The sequence below is a fragment of the Phocoena phocoena genome, chromosome X, assembly GCF_963924675.1.
Source record: "Phocoena phocoena chromosome X, mPhoPho1.1, whole genome shotgun sequence".
NCBI classification, from domain to species: domain Eukaryota; kingdom Metazoa; phylum Chordata; class Mammalia; order Artiodactyla; family Phocoenidae; genus Phocoena; species Phocoena phocoena.
The window spans coordinates 28,162,493-28,187,466 of record NC_089240.1 but is presented as its reverse complement, the minus strand read 5'-3'; the positions used below and the strand labels follow the sequence as shown (position 1 = coordinate 28,187,466).

Sequence of the window (24,974 nt, the reverse complement as noted above, 5' to 3'; positions counted from 1 at the left end):
AGGTACCACTTTCCTTTTACTAAATGATTATACCTGTCTCCCAGGAATTCTAGAGTTCATTTCAGTGTTCTCCATGGAAAAAAGAGAGGTAAGGAGGAAGAGAGGGAGAAGTATCACTTTCACTGGAAAAAGGTAAGTGGAGTAAGAACAAATAATGATGAACAGTTCAGACTAATGAGCTGAATTCAACAAATTTTTCTGTACTGAAGTTAGTATTACGTTGGAGCACTATAATATCCTCTAAAATTTCAGGTAATGGCAAAACCTATCTGGTCATTTAATTGAGGTGGTTTAAATAATTGTACAATATAAATTGTATACCTTTGGTCAAATCTGTATCCTATAGATTTATAACCATTTGATATACTTAGATTAATATATTGGAAATACAAGCTGGCAACACAAAGTGGATTTTCGTGTGTTGTTTCTGTTTTGAAGGTGATCCTTTACATTTGGAAGTCCCCCCACTTTTTTGCTACAAGGAAATTGTTGATTTAAAATAATTAATTTTTAGTGCTTCCCTTATTTTAAATATCCAACTGTTGACCAGATTTTTAAAAGTCACATACATTTCTTAGCCTCATACTACAAGAAGATATTGTTTTCTCTTCCAATTTTAGGTTAAAAGGAATAAAGTTGTAATGGCTTAAAACAGTTGGTTTCAAAGATATGTTCAAGACCATCTTCATTATTCTCAGAGGAAATCAAATCATTTTTAATAATTACAAAGAACCTCCTTAATATCTCTCAGATCTGTCCATTTCTTGCCATCTTTACTTCTATTTTTGTTCTTCATTTACTGCATTAGATTCCTAAATCAGTACTTCTAGCAGAAATCTCAGTTGTCTCCAGTGATCATCCCTACTTTGTTCCCAATTATCTTTCATCCAGAATTGTTTTTCTGAAGTGTAAGAAAACTTACATTCCCTTTAGAATAAAGTGCAAACTTATTAATTGGGGATATAACGCTTTCACATGACCCCTGCTCCTCTGGTCAGCCTCACTGTTTATCAATTCCTGCCTGCCCTACAACCCCTCCAAATTCTGCTCTATCAATATTAAATTGATTTAAAGATTCACAAATGTTTTCTGCCCTCTCTGGCCTACCTGCCCTTCAAGTCTCATGTGAGATGTTATTTCCTTCTTAAAATGCTAAAAATATTAGTTGATCATAGAAAGTTAGATATTATTTTAACATTAATGGAATATAATATCAACATACTATTTATGTATTTGCAGATGTCACCAGACTTGGTGGCTACTCTGTAGAGTACCTGCTCCAAAGTGACCTATTCCTAGAATTTACTACATAGCAATCAATTTTATTGATTGATTTTTTCCTTTTTTGCCTCCTGCACAAGCTCCTGAGAGACAAAAGCTGTGTTTTATTTTGTGTGGTATGCTCAGGATTAAGGTAGTCTTGAGCACGAAGTGGATGTTCAGTGTGTATGGACTGAAGCCTCCTGCAAGAAGCCTGAGAATATTTTTCCCTGGATGGTCCAGTAGTTCTATATCAACTTGCTGGAAAACAGAGGGGCCCTAGGGTATCCAAAGCCATTCTTGATAAAGGGAAAGAAACTCAACAACCCTATGTATATGCTGCAAAAGACAAACTCATATTGCCATCATGGTGCACCTCTCAGTAGCCCACATTGAGTCAAAATGAGCTTTTACAAGTTGCTCCAATGAGGTCAGTTTCATCACTGTCTTTTGGGGAGCTCATTCCACTTTGGGGATGTTTTTGTCTTTGTTGTCTTCTCTCAGTGTTTTCTTCCAACCATCCAAGACCACCAACACTATCCCTTAAGAACCTTGCAGGGTTCTTGGGTAGCCAGTGGTTACTGTGCTTCTATAGACACCTCCCATTCTTGCACGAAAGCAGAGGTGAAACTTTCTGCTTTCTGAGACTTCTTCCCCACTTTATGTCATCTTTGGTCAGTGAGCTGGGTATTCCCTTATGACAGTCATACAACTCTTTCCCTTTCAGTTCACCTTCAACCATAGTCTTTAAAAGAAGCAGAAGGCTAATGCCATTCCACAGAGAGAGTAAGCTGAATTCCCACCCCACATCTAGGTGGGGTCTTTCCTGAATTCTCACCCCATGTCTGGGTGGGGTCTTTCCTATGTCTGGCAAGAGATAGTGTGTCACTAACGCCAGTAGACCCACTCTTTTCTTATCCAGTTTCTGGAAAAGTATCCTAATCTTCCTCTAACTGGGTTCCTCTAGGAATTGGTCAGGAGCTGCTAAATTTCCTGTGACTTTTAGTCTAGTCTCAAGTAAAACTGTTTTAAGTTATTGCTTGTGAGCACAGACACTAGAGTTCAACTTGTTTTGGAATCCTGGCTTTCCTGCTGACTGGATTTATGTCCTTGAACAAGTTCCCTAACCTTTATGCTCCACAATTCCCTTATCTATAAAATGGGATAAAAAGATTTTCTAAGTCATAGAGTTGTTATGAGGATTAAATGACACAATGTATGTAGAGTGCTTAGCAGATTGCTTATACACGATAACGACTCGATCAAGCTTGGCAGTTTTGAAGATAAAAATAATGGTCTTCTGGCTCTTATAGTCTTCATGCCTGCTAATTCTTTCTTATATGCTTTCACATTTTCCTGAGCACCATGGAGAGTTGATTTAAATTCAGTCCCTGATTGGAAGAACCTCCCAGTCCTAGAGAGAAAATGGACAAACAGCCAATAAATTACAGGTTGACAGATGTGAGTGATGTGAGAGGGCGAGAACAAGATCCTTGGGGAGTGGAATAGGAACATCTTACTCAGAGTCAGGAATAAAGCAAGGTCAATGGACTGTTCAAGGTTCTGAGTTACAACTAACAGAAAGTAACTCCAGTTACCTTAGGTAGGATAATATAATTGGAAGGATATCAGGTAACTCATGGAATCAATGGAAAGGCCTGCGAGTCAGGTTTAAATATGGGCAGAAATTGTCAAGGAAGACCAGGATATGCACCCAGAAACACACCTAGCATCAAGCTATAAGATGAATCTGAATTATAAACTTCTGTCACTGCCGTGGTCCACTGGTCCACAAGAGGTACCATTGCCACTGGATATTGGTTGCTACTATCCTGCCAAAAAGTATCAAAATTATTATTTCTTTTTGTGTCACTAATTTTAGAATTAAGGTTTCTGACAGAATTATTTGGTAAAGCAGGAGATGGATATTTTTTTTCTCTGAAAGGCCAATTAGTAAATATTTTAGTGTTTGCAGGTCCTATGATCTCTGCTGTAACTACTCAACTCTGCTGTCGCAGGGTGAAAGAAACCATAGACAATATACAAATCAATGGCTTGTTCTAATAAAACTTTATTTATAAAGACAGGTGGTAGGCCAGATTTTGCTGGTGGGCCATAAATTGCCAACTCCTGTAATAAGGCATGCTTCAGTCATATAACTAGGTTCTAACTGCCAGGGGTTAGGGAAAATAAATAGCTGGAATTTGGGATCCATTGCGGTGATAGTCAGGAATTTATCTCCCACCAAGCCCATACAATGGTAGATTTTTGAATCCTTAGAGAGACTAGAAGCTATAGATTCTTTTTCTTAAATTGAAGTATAGTTGATTTACAATGTTGTGTTAGTTTCTTGTGTACAGCAAAGTGATTCAGTTATGCATATATATACATATTCTTTTCCATTATGGTTTTTTTACAGGATATCGAATATAGTTCCTTGTGCCGTAGAGTAGGACCTTGTTGTTTATCTATTTTATATGTAGTAGTTTGTATCTGCTAATCCCAAACTCCTAATTTATCCTTCCCCCACCCCCTTTCCCCTTTAGTAACCATAAGTTTGTTTTCTATATCTGTGAGTCTATTTTTGTTTTGTAAGTAAGTTCACTTGTGTCATATTTTAGATTCCACATATAAGTGATGTCATATGATATCTGTCCTCCTCTGACTTACTTCACTTAGTATGATACTCTCTGGGTCCATCCATGTTGCTGCAAATGGCATTTTCATTATTTTTTATGGCTGAGTAGTATTCCATTGTATGTATATACCACATCATCTGTTCATCTGTCAATGGACATTTAGGTTGCTTCCATATCTTGGTTGTTGTAAATAGTGCTGCTGTGAACATTCGGGTGCATGTATCTTTTTGGATTAGAGTGTTCTCTGGATATATGCCCTGGGGGTGGGATTGCTGGAACATATGGTAATTCTATTTTTGGTTTTATAAGGAACCTCCATACTGCTTTCCATAGTGGCTGCACCAGTTTACATTCCCACAGTGTAGGAGGGTTCCCTTTGCTCCACACCCTCTCCAGGTTTTGTCATTTGTAGACTTTTTAATGATGGCCATTCTGACGGGTGTGAGGTGATACCTCACCGTAGTTTTGATTTGCATTTTTCTCATGAATAGAAGCTGTACATTTTTAAATACCCTCATGTTGGGTTCTCAACAAAAAACTACTGATTTTTTTTTTAAATAAGTCAACTTGAGGTTAAAACAGAATACCTTTGAGCCAGTAAGAAGGTATTAGTATATTTTCATGTATGATCCAGGTATGATAGTGTATTAGTCAGCTATTACCGTAATATGGTGATACAAATCACCCCCAAAACTCGATGGCTTAAAACAAGCCTTTATTCTCATGCTTATGGATCTTTAGGTTGTCTGTGTTTTGGCTGACTTAGGCTGAGTGTGGCTGGGCAGCTGTTTCAAGTTATGGTTAACTGGGCTAGCCTCTAGGATGTGTGCTGGGTTAAGGTCTGTTACATATATATTTATTCTGGGCTTAAGATGAAGGATCAGTGGCACAGTCTGCTCATGACGGGTCACCAGAGCATGAACCAAGCCTAATCTCCTAAGAGCACTTATAACCTGTGATCATATTAAGCCACTCACATGCCATTGGCCAAAGCAAGCCTGACATGAGTAGAATGGGGAAGTAGTCTCTTCCTACGGTGGAAGGTAAAGAAGAATGAATATTTGCTGAATAATAATCTAAACTATTATAGATAGTTAATAACACAGGATTTTTTTACAGCTAGAAAATACCTTAGTAATTTTATCCTGCTTCATTATTTTATACGGGAGACTTAATCACAAAGATATTAAGTGACTTGCCAAACACATGCTACGTGACACATCTGCATATTTCTATTTCACCAAAGTATTTAGCTCTAATAGAGCTACACAGTTTACTCACAAATAAGTTACAGATATGAGAAAATGCATTAGTCTCTTGGCATTCCTAAGGCATAGTTGCTGAGACCATCCTTAATCAACAGATTTATGAACGCCATAATGGCAGAACTCACCTCTATTAAATGTCATAAAGTAAAACAGACATTACTGTCTAAGTCAAGGCAAGTAGAGGATTAAAATCCAGATTGACTGTGACTGCTCACTCATTATCTAGGAGACCAGCTTCCATACGTTGTCTTCCAGCAAATAGAATTTCAACATGTACCTCAGTAAACTTACAAATCCTCGAAGTATTAAAAGTGGCTCCTTTCTATGGAAACACAGATGGTGAACACAGTAAATATTAAATCCATGAATCCTATGTGCGCATATACATATCCATGTATATGGATAGATATCCGTATATATAAACGTAAGATAAATATTTAACTTTATGAGAAATTAACATTGTTGCTAAATGCTGTTTTCATCTATTTCTTGGTGGATTGCTCACTGTTTATAAAAGATACCTACAGGAAACACATGAAAATAAATAATTAACATAATATCTACCTAGTATTAGAGAAACAATGTGCTTTCCTTCTTTCAACAAGCATTTAAGGAGGACCTTTCAAGTGCCAGATACTTTGTTGTCTTTCCTTTCTTTCTGTTACCACCTTTCCTATCCCTCAAACCATTAATAAATTTGCCCCATTTTCAGGAAATTATTCCTCAAGTCTTAGAGAATAGCACAAATCAAATAAGATTTAAAAAGTGAAAGCAGTTTCTAGACTACAAATTGCTCTGTAGCCATAAGATGGCATTATTGTGTAACAACAAGATTCTGGTCTGACGGTGTGAGGGCATTTAAAAAATCAAATTCTATTACCAGTGATATTTCATGAAATAAGAAATAGGAAAACCATGTTGCATAAAAGAAGCCAGGCACAAAAGGATATATGTTGTATGATTCCATTTATATAAAACTCCAAAACAGGCATATCAGGGGTTAAAGGTCAGATATGGTGACCTTTATGGGGAATAGAAACTAACAAGGGCAGGAGCAAGTCCTGGTGTTCTGAGTAACGTTTTATTTATTCATCTGGATGCTGGTTGCATTGGTACATTTCCCTTAAGAAAATGTATGGAACTGTGCACTTGTGATTTGTATACTTTTCTGTGTGTATGATGTACTTGAATGAAATTTACACTTAAAATTTAAAAAATCATAACTACATACATTTTTAAGTACAAGAAGGCCCCGATCTCAGAATTTTAGAAAAAAAAATATGTAGTTTTAAGAAAAGCATGTTACATTGTTCTATTTTTGGCCTTTCACCCTGGACTTCCAAACACTTTATAATAAGCCAGTACAGACTCTAGGATAAGTTTGTGAGCACCACCACTCTAGAGAAAGCTTTCCTGAATTTTCCACCATCATGCTGGGACCACAGTGCCACATGTCAACAGGATGCTGGGAATGGGAGAGCTGGAAACCGCTTCCCCAGGGATTTCTCCTTTGTTTGGCTCCCTTAGCGCCAAGCTCACAGTATTAATGCGCTTACAGACTCTTGCTGCTGTGAGACAATGAAAGAAATGAAACGAGAGAAAGCAGGAATAGAAACCAAAGAAATCTGACTTGAAGAGAGAGTGCCTTAATCATCTCTGTATTCAGATTCTGGGGGACAAGCATGTAATTCTGCAAGCCCACTCCAAATGCAACTTTCTCATAAGCATTTGCTATCTCAGTTGTAATTTTTCTACTGGAGCATTCAATAAATATTTTTCTCTTATGTCAAGGTGAGGGAAATAACCACACACTACCCATAGAGGAAAGGAATAATATTTTAATCCTTATGGCATCACCATACAATTTTATCCTCTAAAGTGGAAGCTAGAGGAACAGATGTATAATCTGGGAGCTTTTCCAGAATTGTTTGTTCCTAAATGAGACATTCAGCTATAGCAGCATTAGCAGCCTCTTCTGTTTGTCACAATGCCATATGTATTTGGGAAGATACATGAGAAGCACACACAGGATCCTGACAACTCAGGAAAGATTAACACTGCAGTCTTAGAATTAGTCTCTACTAAATGTAAAGATTTTTATGCCAGATTGGATCTTTGTTTCCCCTCCCAGGTATATGTATAAGTGCCAATACATAATTCTACTGTTGTTTTTTGAACTTGGTAGAATTAAGAAGTAAGAAGTAAAAAAAAAAAATACCCTGAATATGGGAAATTTTTTTACATCTCATTTCAGAATCATTGTTGTACTGACCAGGGGAAAGTATTCTCATGCATTCATTCATGGGGACACTGCAGAGGAAGATGTGTTAAATTGAGGAAGAAGTGACATCTTCTCTTTATGTCCCACTTTTTCATGCTGCTGAGACCATGGTGTATGGGGAAGGCTTCTGATTTGGTTCTCAAAATCAAGATATGGGGGCTTCCCTGGTGGCGCAGTGGTTGAGAGTCCACCTGCCGATGCAGGGGACGCAGGTTCGTGCCCCGGGCCGGGAAGATCCCACATGCCGCGGAGCGGCTGGGCCCGTGAGCCATGGCCGCTGAGCCTGCGCGTCCGGAGCCTGTGCTCCGCAACGGGAGAGGCCACAGCAGTGAGAGGCCCGCGTACCACAAAAAAAAAAAAAAAAAAAAATCAAGATATGTTTTTGAAAATCATTATTTATTAAATAATTGATTCAATAGAATTCATTTTTAGAACTTAGTTATCTCTGTAAAGAAAATAATACACTTTTATCTCCACAGATCTATCAGGAAACATACATAGACACACCCATACACTCCCCAATTCACCTAAACATTGGAAATATTTAAAAGTTTATTGTTAACCTTCAAGTGTTCCCCAGGTAAGCATCTCGTTCACTATCTGCTCCCCTACATTTGTCTACATTGATTGGTCAGTTTTATTTTATTCGTTACTGGATATCAGAAACCATATCAATTTTCCTTCCTTGTACAATGTCCAGTACAGCACATTTGGTTAATAAATACTATTTGATGATAATGATGATGATGAAAACTATAATCTGACAGTGCTGATGTATCATATATGCCAAAAATAAATCATCAAAACTTTAGGAAAGGCGAATCTTTTACCAATCTGTCATTTGCTATAATCTCCTTTCACCAAGCTTAGCCTCTACACTACCTTCTCTGCCCTGTTTCCTCTTGTGTATTTCAATTTAGGGATCACCCCCTCCTGCACACTGCCTTCTATGTCAGGCTGCTCTGTTCACATGTTTATATTTCTGCTGGGGCTCTGTATAATCTAAATTAATCCCCTAGCTATTGTGAATATCTTTCATTGGCCAGTTGTTGCACGTTGCAAACCACTGAGAGAGCAATTGTGAGCGAAATAGAGAAATCTTTTGTTTCCACCCAGCAGCCCAAAATGAAGTCTGTGGTTTGACTGCTGATGCCAGTTACATGGAGGTTTGACTACCAGAGGCAAAGCTTTAAACTACAAAATAATCCCATATAGTTGGTGTTAGGAGGTATTTAATGTTAACATAGTGACTGTCAATTGTCAACAAACAATTATTCCACAATTCTCTTTTTTTGAAACTCTATTTAACACGTGAGCCATTCATAATACAGTATATCGTTTGAATTAGATACCTAAACTAGCCTTTGGTTTATATTTCTTTGTTTACATATAATTTCTGTGAATGTTTAGTTGTTGAGAACAGTTGGTGAAGGAATAGAATGAAGGGGACCTATTGTATTTATTTAATAAGGGGGCATTTTTTTAGCATCTTTATTGGAGTATAATTGCTTTCCAACGTTGTGTTAGTTTCTGCTGTATAACAAAGTGAATCAGCTATATGTATACATATATCCCCATATCACCTCCCTCTTGTGTCTCCCTCTCACCCTCCCTATCCCACCCCTCTACGTGGTCACAAAGCACCAAGCTGATCTCTCTGTGGGATGCAGCTGCTTCCCACTAGCTATCTATTTCACATTTAGTAGTGTATATATGTCAGTGCTACTGCCTCACTTCATCCCAGCTTACCCTTCCCCCTCCCGTGTCTTCAAGTCCATTCTCTACTTCTGCGTCTTTATTCCTGTCCTGCCCCTAGGTTCGTCAGACAATTTTTTTTTCTTTTTAGATTCCATATATATGTGTTAGCATATGGTATTTGTTTTTCTCTTTCTGACTCACTTCGCTCTGTATGACAGACTCTAGGTCCATCCACCTCACTACAAATAACTCAATTTTGTTTCTTTTTATGGCTGAGTAACATTCCATTGTATATATATGCGCCACATCTTCTTTATCCATTCATCTGTTGATGGACACTTAGGTTGCTTCCATGTCCTGGCTATTGTAAGTAGTGCTGCATTGAACATTGTGGTACATAACTCTTTTTGAATTACGGTTTTCTCAGGGTATATGCCCAATAGTGGGATTGCTGGGTCATATGGTAGTTCTATTTGTAGTTTTTTAAGGAACCTCCATACTGTTCTCCATAGTGGCTGTATCAATGTACATTCTCACCAACAGTGCAAGAGGGTTCCCTTTTCTCCACATCCTCTCCAGCATTTATTGTTTGTAGATATTTTTGATGATAGCCATTCTGAATGTGACTGGTGTGAGGTGATACCTCATTATAGTTTTGATTTGCATTTTGAAATGCATTAAATATAAGTTTGTTTCTGCCCTCCAGCTTGCCTTCTGTATGTTCCTACTGCTAGTTCAAAGCACTCAAGTGTTGCAGAGTGATTTGCTTTTTATGATAGCCATTTCATACAGGATCATTTGCCTTATATCTTTAACATTTTCAGATTCTTATAAATCTTTACAGTTCACATAGAGGTTAGTTTAAAACTTGCTTCAGATAAGAAATAGACTTGATATAAAATTCACATAATCTCAAAGTTAAGCATAGATCAATATCCTGAATCTTTTTCTCAAAGTAATTGAACATTTTTGTTTCCCAGGATAGCTGTGTACACACATTTCGATTCTTCACCATAGACTATTCTACTTCTTCAGTGTACAGGGGGCTATAGTTTGCTTGTTTCTTATCTAAATACATTTGTATTTTCATCATTGCCAAAGGGAAAAAGCCTCTAGTATAGAAAACAACTTGAAACCTATAAGACTAGCCTCATTTTGGAAATAATGCCACTATTTAGCTTTACTCATTGTATGTTTCTTGGCTTTGTCATGTCAAAAATTTCCCTTCTCTAAATATATATATATATCTTTTTCTGTCTACATGGGATGTATGAGTTTTGGAAGAAAACAAAATTGTGCTAAATGTCACTTTTATGGAAATTCTCTTAGCTCTATCAATTAGAATTTGTTTTGGCTGAGAGTAACAGAAGCTCAAGGCAGTAATGCCTTCACTAAGACAGAAGCATATTTTTCTCTCCTTCAAAACCTAGGAGTATGCAGTCAAAGCAGGTATGATGGCTCTACTCATTCCTGCTTTCTACCCTGCTATTCTTATATGGTAGGCCCTCATCTACACATTGCAAGATGGAGTCCTACCACGTTCACATTCCAAGAAGCAGGATGGGAGGAGGTGGGGAGAAGGGGAAAAGGATTCACACAAGTAGTCTTTTAGGGAAGTTTCCTGGCAACTACCACATTTTACTTACACTTACACTTCATTGGCCAAAGTCAGTCACATGACCACACCTAAGCTGCAAGGGAGGCTGAGAAATGTTGCTTTTATTCCTAAATGCTATGTGCTCTGCCAAAAAGTGTACAGTTATAGAAAAGTGGGAGAATGCATATTGGAAGAGAGCTAACAGTCTTCAATGTATATATAGAGAAAGTAATATTTTGTTCTGTTTTGTAAACAACCCTCAGAAATATGTAATAAGTATAGCTTTTTTGAGTATTATTTCCTTCCCCTACTTTCTTTCATAATTTTATGAACTCTGATTGAGAAAACATGTTACTCTGGCTTCCTGAATTCTGCCAATATAAAAGTAGAAGTTTTTCATCATTGCCCAGTACCCACTTGTTCTATCTCTCCATGCCCTCAAAACAAATTTTCATTAATTAATTTTTGCCTGACTCTTGCCCCTCTTTCCAGCAAAGCCCCTGCTTAGCCAAGGAAGGTGATGGATGACTCGGTTTTCACAGTGCTCCTAGGTTATATGTTCCCTACTTACTTACTTTGACTTAAGTTGGGTCATTCGTAAGCTGTAGCAGTTTAGATCACTGACTCCAAGAATATCCACTATAAAATAAGGATCTAAGACTAAAGGTAAAATTATGACAATGTACTGTAATTTCAGGACATCCCCTTTTCTGGGCATGTAAGATGGGTGTTGCATAAGAGTAAAGAGCTTCTGTTTTAGCAACAACTACAGGCCAGGCAGGTATTCAGCACTTTACATGTATGATTTCCGCCTCAGGAGAACCTTATTTTCAGATGAGGAACTTGAGATTTGGAGAGAACAAATAATTGTCCCAAGCTCGCATAGGAAGTATGTGCCAGAGCCCATATTTTGACCCAAGTTATGAACTCTTGTCTCTGCGTCCTTTGTCTCCTATATATTTCATATAGGATTTCTCATGCTCAAGGATTATGTTCTCTGTTTCAGCCATCAGTCTTCAGTAGCAGAAACAGAGGTACATATAAAAAGTTCTTAAACTATTTGATCTGAAACCACAGTGTTTCAAAGAGATGTATTTAGAGGGTGGTATCTTCACGTTCAATGTCTATAGAAAAATAGACTGTGATACTATAAGATGCTTTGCAAAACCAAGTGGTAAATGATCTCCTCAAGTGCTTGAGGAACCCTGCCTTGTTCTTTGGTAGTAGTCAATGTCCTACTCATCATTCAGGACCCAATGCAAATATCACTATTTGGAATCATTTTCTGGTCTCAATCAATTATTTCATTTTCTGTGTCCCTAGAACCCTGTCATGTACTGCTCTTACAGGTGCTTATCATAAATTTGTATGTCTTTCATAACTGTGTGCAACTCTGTACCATCCAGGAGAGTTTTTGTTCCTATAGGGCAGAAACTGTGCCATACAGTTTCTGCCAAACACAGTATAATTCCATGGTACTTGCTCAATACAAATTAATTTTTAAATTGATGACTCCTTACATGTAAATGATAAACTGCTGACTCAAAAGTTGTAATATTTTGGAATGAATAAGCTCTTGTTTCTTTGATTAACAAGAACTTCATTTCCATTATAGTTTATTCAACAAAATATTTATGGATTTTCTCATATTTACTTTCATTTTTCTGTAATAAAGCTGAATTATGACTTTGAAGTATGGATATAGCAATATATGAGTAATCTGAGATCTTGATATGTTCCTATAATTATGGTATTTGAGAGGAGTAAGCAGACTCCCCTAAAGAAAATATACCCATTAGCCACTAAAGTCAACATAAGTTTGTGGTGGAAGTCAACAAACTTTTTGTTTGTTTGCTTACTTGCTTGCTTATTTTAACTTCTACTATTCTGTGGGCAGGAGCGTGATTTGTTGCCATTACGAAATTCTAACCCTTTAAAAATTCTGTTTACGCTGTGAGAATTGCAAATTCTTGACTGTAAAGGCAATTTTCAAAAGAATTATTTTCTTATTAGTTTTAGTTTATCCACGGACAGTCTCAGATTCCTCTTGAAAAACATCAGTTTCCTCAAGGGAAAACTGCCCATTACAAGCTAAAGATGTGGTTTTTGAGAGATTTCTGCTTGAAACAACACATTTTAAAATATTCTATGTGATTTCCTAGAATGGTTAGATACTTAGAAAAATAAATAATAGCTTAGATGGACATTTAAAAAATCCTTACAATTTGAATAATGTTTATGTTTGAATACATTTAAGCTGTATATTTTTTTTTCACAAAAGGTAAATTCTGTGTAGCTTCTCTTGAAATGCTTTATTTTTTTCTTTCTTCCTTTCATTTGTCTTCTTCTAATATTCAGAGATAATGTTGGAAACTAAGGATTGTCTTTCTCATGCCCTTTGTTTTGAAGGAATTCTGAGATAATCAGAGGTACAATTCTGTAATCTTTACGGGTACCTTCTATAAAGTAATAGCACCATGATTAAGACGTTGATGTCAACTCTCATATTTGTCTTATCCCTTTTTCCCTGTCACCCAGTAATATGAGTGACCCAAGGTAGCTTTCCATTGGGCCTTTAACAAAGTCTGCCACTATTGGTTAGGTGCTGCCCCAGTAATTATGTGCAATAAACATACCCCAAAATAACAATAAGTAATTATTCTCATGATTAGAGGGCTACTCTAAGTGAACTCTATTTTAGCCTGTGGGACTGTAGGTTGAATGAATAGGCCTGATGTGTGTGTTTCATCCTGGGGTCCAGGCTGGAAGGGCAGCAGATACTTAGGGCATGTTCTTCCATGGCAGAGTTCAGAAGCTCTCAGAAGGACAAGCAGAAACACATAATGCTTCTGAAGACCTTGCCTTGGAACTACCAAACTGCCTCTTTTGTCCACATCCAGTGGTCAAAGCAAGTCACATGGCAAGACCAAAGCCCAGGAGCAGAGGAATACACTCTGTTCGCCTAAAAAACATGTCAAGAATGAGGATACATAATAATACTACAGAATGGAATTCAAAATGACAATTTAATATATTACACTACCACAGTAGAATGTTACAGCTTCAGTAAGCTTTATTGATGGCACATTTCTAACTATTTGAGAAAGTCCAACCTACAGCTTGTTGATTCCACTGGAAAATGTATCCTGAATCCATTTTTTCCACAAGTTTTATCTCTAATATAATGTGTTGGGGGTATTTCTGTTTTACAAAATAAAAACTGTAATATTATGAAGCAGAAGTTTAAAGACCCCTGAAAAAATAGGATATTAAAACCAACTTGAAATCAGAATTTTATTTACCAACTTGAGAGTCTCCTTGTGCTTTGGCATACTTGGAAGTTGGATTTCTGAATAGCATCATGACTTTCCTTACCCAGCTGTCGGCTGCTTGAAACTACCATAAGCTGACTATCACGGCTCGCAATATACCCTTGAAGAAGGCCATCTGGTTTATGTCTCTTGGCAAAATTTGTTTAAAAACAAGCAGCTGCATGACAGAGTAAGAAGGAGTCTCTGTCTAGCTGTGGTAAATAAGTAGGTTTGCAATGCACATAATAAAGCATTTTCTAATCCAAGCCAACTCTTCTAACGGGAAATTTTCTTTTCTCACAAATAAAACTCCACAGAATTCAATGACAAGGAAGGGACTTCATCACATTTATATTTCAGCAGCTTAATAGTATGAGAAAAATAAACAAAACAAAGCTTATTTTTGATGAGGTACAACCTTCTTGTAGTAACTATCTTTTGTATGCTTACGTAGAATCCAATGCTTGGAAATTGTTATATTTTTACTTATATCATAATTCAAATTTCTTAAAGACCTATCCTTTGAAACCCTGTCATTAGTTGGTATTTAATAATTTATTGAATATGCTCTCTTTCCTTCTACTAGGTCTCTGTGTATCCCATTACACTTACTTTGTCTCAGAGAGCACATGCTACATTGTTTGAAAAGCATGAATGGATTTTCCAATCCAGTTCTGTGCTTTTCCTTAACTCTATCTACAGGGTCAGGCTAGCTTTGGTTAAGGATTGATTTGGGTCTTAATAAACATTTTGGGGTTAAGAGTGTCTTAGTTTGGCTTCCTCCAAAAGCAAATCCTGAGACAAGGATTTGAGTTTAGGTTGTTTATTTGGGAGGTGACCTCAGAAAATTGTGGTAGGGTAGTGAGGTGGTGAGAAAAGCAAGAGAAAGTAACCTGTAAAGAGTTTTATCCAGTCAGCCACTGCTGTAGGAGACTGGAGCTTAATTCCATGGAGAAGGTCTAGGAAACCACAAAACAGGTATTATGCAGTTACTTTAGGCAAGGAGCAAGAGAGCTGTGATGTTTATACTCCAACCCTTACTCATCATTTTTAAGGGCTGATCAGGGTGTTCGTGTGTCTTTTGCAAGCACTTCCAGCCTGTCGTGCACTTGGCTGTAGTGTGTTCTCTGCTACAAAAAGAAAGCCCTCAGACTAAGACATATAGTTGAGGGCAGTTGGACATCAGCCAAGGCACACTGGAGCATCAAGAGCCAAGAGAATGGGTGAGGTTCCAGCTGGATCTGCTACAATGTGAAGCGGGGTGGGGGGGGGGATTTTTCCACTAAATAAAGCCACTGAACTTCCTTATCCACCTGTTCATTCTTTTGCATATTTGGGCTACTTTTCTGATTCCTCCAGCTCTCTAGATCCTGCCTTATCCTAAGCATTTGCATTCTGATGTTTCTGCAACTTTCTTTCCCATTATTCCTCATTGACTTGTTTGTTTACTCTTTTACTGATGTTTACCTTTGTTGTTTGCATATACTTAACTGTTGTTAGGTCGTTGAATTATTGAGTTTTGCTTTACAGTTGTAAAAAGGATTTAGACATAGTTTTATTTTTTAAGCGGGATTCACACTAGTTAGTGACACAATTAGAACTAGAAATTGAAAATTGTGGACACAGTCCTGCTTAAGTGAAATTCTTGAATGGCATAAAAGGCTTGAATTTGTGTTTTCTATCACCAATAAATATTTGGGAGATTTCTCAGAGGATTAATTTAAGAAGATTTTATTTGTATGCCAAATTTATTCCAAGTGGTCTACAAATTATCCAAAAGTCTTGTTTCTGGTGTCAAAGGACAAGTTAAAATTATGATTACTTTTATATGGTTGCAGAATCCCAGAAGGCCTCTATTACTTGTTTGAACCAGCATGCATGGTGTCGGTTTGACATTCATTACTCATTCTAGCATTTTCAGAGTTAAAGTCTTGGAAGATCAAAACACAATTCTTTGGATATCCCTAGAGAATGTAAGAATAAATTAGTTCTCATTAGAAATGAATGAAGACAAATTTTGCTCATTAGTTAATTCTACCTCATGATCAAAATTTTTTGCCACATAAAAATCATTTGGTTTATGAGTGGTAACATGAAGAGTAATACGAAGGATTAGAGATCTAGAAGACTCGACTAGATGGCAGAAAAAGAGTGAGGCTTTTGTTATGTATAAAGTTTAAGGGAGACATGAGCAAGGCTTGAAGTTTTTTAAGGTTGAAGAACACAGGAAAATGAAATGAGTTAAGTGAAAATCCTTTTTTTATTGAAAGAAAGAGGGCTGCAAATTGTGTGAAGGTTGTTTTGTTTTGTTTCTTAATAAGGAAATACCTGTGGAAAATCAGGGGAAATAGGAAAGCTAGACTTCTATAACTGTGATGTTTCAAAGGTCACAAAGGAAATTAAATTGTAGATTGGGTTTAAAAGCACTGGAATTACTTTCAGTCCCTTTTTTTCAGGATTCTGTATATAGCAAGAAAATAGATCACAACCTAGCTAAAGGGGAGCATTAGGTTTTCACTAGCCTCAGTACAGACTGCCTCACGGTCCCTTTGGGGGTGGTGACATATCAATCATGAAAGACATAGGCAATTATTATTATAATAATTTAATAACCATTACTACATAGCCATTTATTGGCTGGACTGGACCATGTGTCTTCTTGAAGTTATAAATAAAGCAAAAGTACTACGAAATATACTTTGTATGAAGACTGCTCTGTCAGTCTTATCAATAGCCATAAAATCAGATCCCTTATCTGTATAACACTTCAGTATTTCTGCTTTTGCTTTGAAGTATCTTAGTCATATGTCTTTTATCAATGATATTTTCCAAGAACTGTTTCATAGGGAGTAACTTTGTGAATATTAGAAAATATAAACATGAAATGTTTTCTGTGAACTCGCTCTCTAAATGATTTTCATGATAACATTTCTTCCCATGAGGCCTAAATCTTTATATCAAAGACTGCCAATGGACAGAACTTAAAATACTTATCTCACAGATGTTCTATTATTAATAAGATAATGGACTTTGAAGACAAAAAGTCAAAATAAAAATGTCATTTAGCTTTAGTAAGTAAACGCAGAAAGTAAAATGTACTGATTATACTGCCTTTTTATATAGATGGGTTGTTTTTCTACATTAAGGAAACCTATAGACATTTTGTTGTTTATTCTACTGAAAGCAAGTCTCTTGGACTGTATGAAGGTAGTTTGGAAGTTAGCTTCATTTACATTTCTTCATTTGGATGCCAAACCTTTGAAATGAGTTTTGAGATCAGTACCTGTGGGATAGATGAGAGTGGGTAGAAGGGGAAGGAAGAATTGTTTCAGTTATTAAAGCCTTGTTTCCCTCCTCATGTCTGTCATTAGATGGAAGATGTCTATTACCACTCAATATCCTGGATGGTCTTCTAGTAGAAGAAATTTTTCTTTTCTTTCATTTGTCTCCCAGGGCTAAGATATGTGTTCCATGTTGCTAGGTGGTGAAAATCAACTGAGGTCTTCTTGGAAACTGCTCTCTTCATTCTAAGGAAAGAATTCTAATGGCAATTTCATTTAGTGAAAAGTGATCCTGGAAAGTTAGCATCTAGTTAATTCCATTTTTCTTAATGGTATTATTTTAATAAATTTACAAAATAAGAGACCATTTTGCCAAGTTTCTGGCAATAACAGTAGTGAAATGTAATTTCTATTGGCATGTGTTCATATTATTTTGACATGGTAGATGGATCTCGTAAGATAACAAAATGTTGTGACTTCATGTACTAAAATTTAATGACAGTTATTCTGCCAAGCATGAAAATGTCCCCAATAGCTGACATTCTGCAAAAGATTCTCTGTTATCACATGCCAAGTGTTCACCATATCTCTTTCTTCATTTTTCTTTAAAGACTTCTATATCCTATTCCAGAAATCTAGTAACAAGGTGAATGAGCAATGAACAAAGATGGCTATCATTGTATATAATGAATCTTTATGAATACGGATAGAAATTTTCATGATGTTATCTAGGTAACATCTTCTGGTATGTAGTTCTGTATTCTGCACTTTAGATTTTCACCATATAGGTTGTTGTCTTAGATTAGGTTCCTCGAGAAACAGACTCTGAGACAGAGATTTCCATGCAGAAGGTTTATTAGGGAGTGCTCTAAAAACAACAGCTGCAAGAGAATAAAGGGGACAGGGTTGGACATAGGGAGGCATTGAAATTGTGTTGTAGTTAACAAGAGAGATCTCAGCCAGTCCCATGTGGAGTTGGGATGGTCATTCAGAGTATTCCTGAGTGAGGCAAAGCGGTTGGAGTTTTGTGGCTCTAACTCCATCTGTCATTGGATATGAGTCTTCCACCTACCCACTTCCAGGCAGTATAATCTTAGGCAAGGAAGCTCCTGTCTTCTCAGGGAAATTTCTGAGAAGGGCTAAATGGTGATTTGTTAGAAGGTAACACTTACAGCAGTCAGAGAATGCATGCTTCATTTGTAATTGGTAAATTTCGGTGACACACCACAGCATCCACTATAGTAGTCAGTTACTCTCATTGAGGAAGCATAAATTGTTTTTAAGTAAATATTTTATACCTACTAATGCATTTAAGTAGTGTTAGAGCCCAGCTACTAACCATTTTAATAGTTTTATTGAGGTGTAATTGACATACGATAAACCTCATGTTTAAATAATACAGTTTGATAAGTTTTGATATGTGTATACACCAGTGAAAGCAGTACCACAATCAAGATAATGAACATAACCATCACCCTCATAAGTGACCTCTTAGTAATCCTTCCCTCCTGCCCTACCTCCACTCCCGGAAATCATCGATCTGCTGTCTGACACTATAGATTAGTTTGCATTTTCTGGAATGTTATAAAAGTAGAATCATAAAATACGTACCTTTATTTTTTCTGGTCTTCACTCACAAGCTACTGACTTTCATTTGTGGCTAATGTGATTGCTATGTGAGTGCACACATTAAATAAGGCAATAAAAGCATTCCAGTCTGATTGTGATACTAGTTCATGGACCTGCATGATACATTTGAACTATGCCATTGTTAGGATAAGTCCTCGGTTTCAAATGACTCTGGGTGTGTAGGGAGTTATTACTTTATTTATAATCAATCATTTTTTATAAGCTCAATTTCCATCAAATACCTAAAAAATGATCTAATATTCAGGTATAGAAATGGAACGTATTTCTTCCAAAAATTACAATGTTCAAATTTTATAACATTATTTATAATTGTTTAAAATATTTAGTCCTGGAATTAAGTAGTACTCCACCATTATTCTGCTCTACTGCCCACACCACGTAAGAGCCTTCCAGATAAATCACAAACTGGCTTTCTTGAGCTCAGTAGTTTTCCTTGGTCAGTCATTCAATTAAAAAAAAATCTGTCTGCCTATCTATCTATCTATCTATCTATCTATCTTTCTATCTATCTATCTATCTATCTATCTTTCTAGTTCCCATAGGGAGATGTTTGTAGGTTGTTGTTTTGAGGTGTTAGTGCTATTAAGTATAAGATAAAGAATTACAAACTGACAAATTTTGTAAAATCATTTTAAATTGACCAGATCAGTAGCACCACCGCTTTAATCCACAAAACCTGTACCTTAATTAGGCTTCCCAATTCCATGAACATACCACCATTATTTCTTATGAAGCTCTCAGGCAAAAACATTTATTGTCCTCTCTTTATTCCTCCCTGCACTTTAATTCCACATTTCAGCATTTACCCAGTTCTGCAGAGTCTTCCTTTACAACTCTTTTTATGTCCTCACTTTCCTTTCATTCTTCTTGACATCAATCTCAAGTCAATAGATTCCTTGTAAGAGATCTCTCTCCACCCAACCCCTGTCTATATTTTGACAAATTAATCTTTCTAAAGCAGCACATCTTGCCTCACATTCCCCAGCACAGAAACCTTCTATTGTTCTCTATTGATAGTCTTAGTTTCAAACTGGTAGCCCCTGGAGACAAGAGAGCTGGAGGGATGTGCTTTGCTTGGTTGTTTTCTTTGGCCTGCAGGGAGCTTTAAAAGGCACTAAAACAGGTCAGGGGTTGAACTGGTCAACACAGTCAGTTTGGCACTTATTGCTTTATACCTTGTACAGCTTTACAATTTGATGTGTCCCAAATGTCCCCTGAAGGCATTTGGTTTTATAACCCCCCTAGCCCAGAGGCTAACATTTAAAATTCATAGCCTGGCATTCACAACCCTAACTTAGCTTCTCTGACTTGCAATTCCACACAACTCTACAGCAAACTGGACTTATTTTATCTAAAATGTCCTATTCTGAAGACACTTCTTTGGAATATAATTTCACATATACAAATCCTCTTCACTTATACCACTAGGAAGCTTGGTTATAAGAACCAGAAAGAATCCATTTACCTAAAGAGAAATGGAATCTATTGGGAAGATATCAGGTAGTTCACGGAAATGAAAGAAGAAAAGGCAGCCACGGCCCAGGTAGGACAGCACTGAGAACACAGAGCTCAAGGAAAATTACTTTTATGGGTCCTGTCATCAAAATGGCTTAGCTATAAACTCTCCTGTCCCTGTTTCTCTCAACTCTAGATTCAAATTCCTGAATCTAATTGGCCTAGATTGCGTCCTTGTCCCACCCTTTTATAGAATTTGCAGAGCACTATGATTAAAAGACCCCCCGAGATCATGTGGAATGAGGAAAGATTCATCTCCCCCAAAGGAAAAGCAGGATACCACTAGCCACAAAGGTGAGATGTTTAGTCAGAGCAATTAATAATAGCTGCCACAAAAAATACCCTTAAGTCTTAATGACATAAATGCTTAATTTCTTTTTGCTCATATGTCTGATTTAAAAAAGGCAACTCTCCTCCATACAGTGACTCAGGGACCTAGAATGCTTCCCTCTCTGGTTCTGCTACCTCACTATGTAAACTTCAGGGGCATTGCCAAAGGGGAACTGAAGAATGGGCACTGATTATTAAGTGCCTCACGTAAGAAATAATGTATCACTTCCCCCACATTCCAACTTCTCAGTATTCAATCAAATTGGTCCCAATGCAACCTCAAAGGAGTGTGGGAAACGTAGGCAATACTGGAAAATTCGGTGAGCACTAATTTTCTCCACCAAAGAAGGGATATTAGACATTTAAAAATATGTATATATATATTCATTAAATGATGCTTCAATGACTTGCTCAGGTGCTACCCTTTCCATCAAGGCATCATGGATCAACCCATCAGGAGATGATCTCCAATTCCTCTACCCATTTGGAGCATTACATTCCACTTATTTATATTGGCTCTTATCATAATAATTTGTAGCTACTCTTTATTATGTAAATTATATCATATGCTCTTATGGGGAAATGATCAAGAGTATTAATTTATTTTGTCTCCCCATAGCATCAAAAGCATAGTAGAGTTTTAATATATATAATCTTTGAGACAAGAGTAGTAGTATCTTCATTAAAACTATGTCCATCACAAAGTACATGATGGATGTTCACTAAAAACATGTTGATTAGTTTTGCAAGCATATAGCAAATTTCTTACAACATTCCATGTTACTCTAGGTTTTATTTACCTTGTATTCCTCATAAATATAAATTTAATACAATATTATAAAATCCTGTTAAAATTACTTTAAAGTAAATAAAATATAGTAATATTATATATATTTAAAGAAAATTACATATTTTATATTATTTGTGTTTGATACATGTAGTCATAGAAAACCAGCAGCATTGCAATAAATAACACAAAATGGGAATTTCACATTAGAGTGCATTCTATAGAAGGTGTTTTAAATTTGAAAAGTTAGCATGGATACATATATACTGAATATAAAAAAATCCTCAAAATAAAATATTTCACACTCTTGAGTGAGATCCGAAAATATCAGTCATTGTATGATATGGATGGGTAGAATTTGAATAGGTATAATTTTAATGAAGGTTTTCCTGTGACATTTTGAGGCCCAAATTAAATCTTTCTATTAAGTAATAGAGATTTTAAAGCTAAGCAGAAGCTATATTGGCAAAACAAACAAGATTTACTATGTTATCTTAAGTGTCTTCTAAATCCTCTTTAATATTGTAGATAAGGTATATATCCTTTTAGTTTCCAGCCACTTCTGCTTATACTAATTTAAAATAAAGTCTTATTTATATCTAATATGATTCTATGTAAGTACACAATTTGTAGTACAGTGAAATAATTCCATTGAATTATTTTGCTTCTTTGGTACCTGAGACCTGTTTATGAATCATTTATTTTTCTATTTATATAAGTTGTACTCTTTTATGAGCTTACCTATGGCTCTGTTAGAAACAGTGGAAAGGGATATTTTACCCTAGTCTTTAGCATTCCAAAGGAAGTGTATTTTTCAGTCATACGTAGCACATGGATCTATTTTATAGCTAAGCATTTGGAGGCCAAATTATTTCACGATTACACAGGTAAGCCTCTCCCAAACTCGGGTACTTTCTCATTTGAAGCAATATTCCTACTCTCATCTTCAATAAAAGAAGACAATGCAAAATATTGCATTGATATGTAAAATTGATATCTGATTTTTCCATCTAATATATAGTGATATAACTTGGTAATTCTGTGATGAGAAAGCAAGATTTAGCTGGAACAATTGAGTCTGAATATTAACATTGGATTAACTTCATTTGAGAATGTGACTTCTATATGACATTCTGCCCTTGGCTTCTCATCTATAGGCTGAGAATAACATCCTCTTTCTGTCTCCCTATGTGAAAGATCTTTTAACTCTTTAAAAAACATGTGAAACCAAGGAATCGGTAGCACAGTTTTCTGCAACATGAGTCAACACATTTTTTCTATGAAGAGCCAAATAGCAAATATTTTAGGCTTTGTCGGTCATATGGTCTCTATCACAACTATTCAGGTATACCTTATTTGTGCAAACACTACCATAGGCAATACATAAATTAATAGGTGTGATTGTATTCTAATAAAACTTTATTTTTAAAAATTAGCCCAGCTCTTGAAACAAACATAGAATTACCATATTATCCAGTTTTTCTACTTCTGGGTGTAACCCCAAAATAATTGAAAGCAGGAACTCGAACAGGTATTTGTACACCCATGTTTATAGCAACATTATTCACAATAGCCAAAAGGTGGAAACAACACAAATGTCCATTGATAGCTGAATGCATACACAAAGTGTGGTATATCCATACAATGTAATATTATTCAGCTTTAAAAAAGAATTAAATTTTGATACATGCTACCATGTGGATGAAGCATGAAGACATTATGCTCAGTGAAATAAGACAAAAACAAAAGGAAAAATATTGTATGACTTCACTTACATGAGGTACCTAGAGTAGTCAAATTCATAAAGAAAACCTTAGTCTCTTCAATTTTCCATTTATTGATAAATGAAGGTCAGAATTAGGGGTTAATCATTTTCTTTTCTTTATCTGCCTTTTTTTGGAGTAATACATAATCTATTAAATTTATCTGTAAGCACCTTAAAGACCTGGACAATGTATTTCATCTCTGCGTCCTCAAAATTCACCATGGTGTCTGGAAGATTGTAGATACAACTGTTTCCTCTCACTTCCTGACTCTTCATCAGTAATAAATGTACCAAGAAATTTTTATAAATCACGTACATTTTTTAGGCATGTGCTAGGCACTGTAATATTAATCACTAAGTAAGGAATCATCACCTTCTTACTTTTTATTCATCTGTTCATTTATTTATTCAACAAATTATAATTAACTTTTGATTCTTTCCCAAGACTCTACAGAAACTAGCAGAGCACACACTGCTTCTGCCTTCTTGGAGTTTGTAGTTTAGTGTGGGAGAAATTTTAAGGCAATAGTCATACACATGAATGTGTATTTACAAGTTTTGGGAGTTGCTGTTATTGAAAATTAGAAGAAGCTATGAGAGATTTTAACAAAAAGACATGCTGTAGTGTAGGGGATGAGAAGAGATATCAACAAGGAAAGATATTGGAGTAGAGTCCTGCAACTGCGAGAAGGGTGTGAGGTAATCACATGAACAAAGTCTTGCAATATCGGGAGACAGCTCTGAATGTTCAAAGACGTGAAAAAGAAAACCAGTGTGTGGCAAGGATTAGATTGTGTATGTCTTTGTATGTCACAGAGGGATTATAGATTTTTATCCAAATGTAGTTGAAAACCATTAATGGTTTTAAGCAGGGCAGTGACATAATCATTCTTTTTGCTGAAGATAAAGAATTAGAGGTGATGGATTCAATGGTAGAGAAGGAAGTGTCAAGGTTGACCCCTGATCATATTACATAATACAGAAGTGGAGAACAGAAAAGGAGGACGCTTTTCTGCCACCTTCTTTGGAGATGGAGGTATTTCCAGATTTGTAATTGTTTGAGATACTTATGGGACATCCACATGGAACATGGAAGAAATATCTGTGATCAACCTATGCATGTTGGAGTCATAGACATAGAAATGCTATTTAAAATTATGTGAATGGATACAATAACCTAAGGAGAGAGTATGGACAGAAGAGAAGATGGATCAGGACAAAGTCATGAGGAACTGCAACATGAAAACAAATAGCCATTGAGAAAGGAAGAAAACCAGGAGATAGAGTTTCACAGAGAAGCCAGTGGGCAACAGTGGTCCACTGTATAAGTTTAAGGCATCAGTGATATTGCTCATCAGTGTTGAGGACCCATTGGAAGTAGGTGACCATATGTTGATTATGAATGCAATGCCCTCTCAAGTCTCCTAATTTGTTTAATGTTTAAATACAATTAATGTTTAATTATAATCATGTCCATAATTACAATGTAAGAGAGTTAGAATTAGGTACTTAAGAGAAACATTCTGTGTCAAAGGAAGCAAGAATTTAAGAAATTCCTTTTGACCTCTATAGATGGAAAGTAAACAGGAGGA

General features: G+C 36.2%; 1 protein-coding gene across 1 annotated transcript in view; it reads left to right on the top strand.

The window, feature by feature from the left end:
- Positions 1-24,974, top strand: part of DMD (dystrophin) — a 2,035,184-nt gene that overhangs the window by 831,591 nt on the left and 1,178,619 nt on the right. The gene's annotated exons all lie outside the window — the stretch shown is intronic.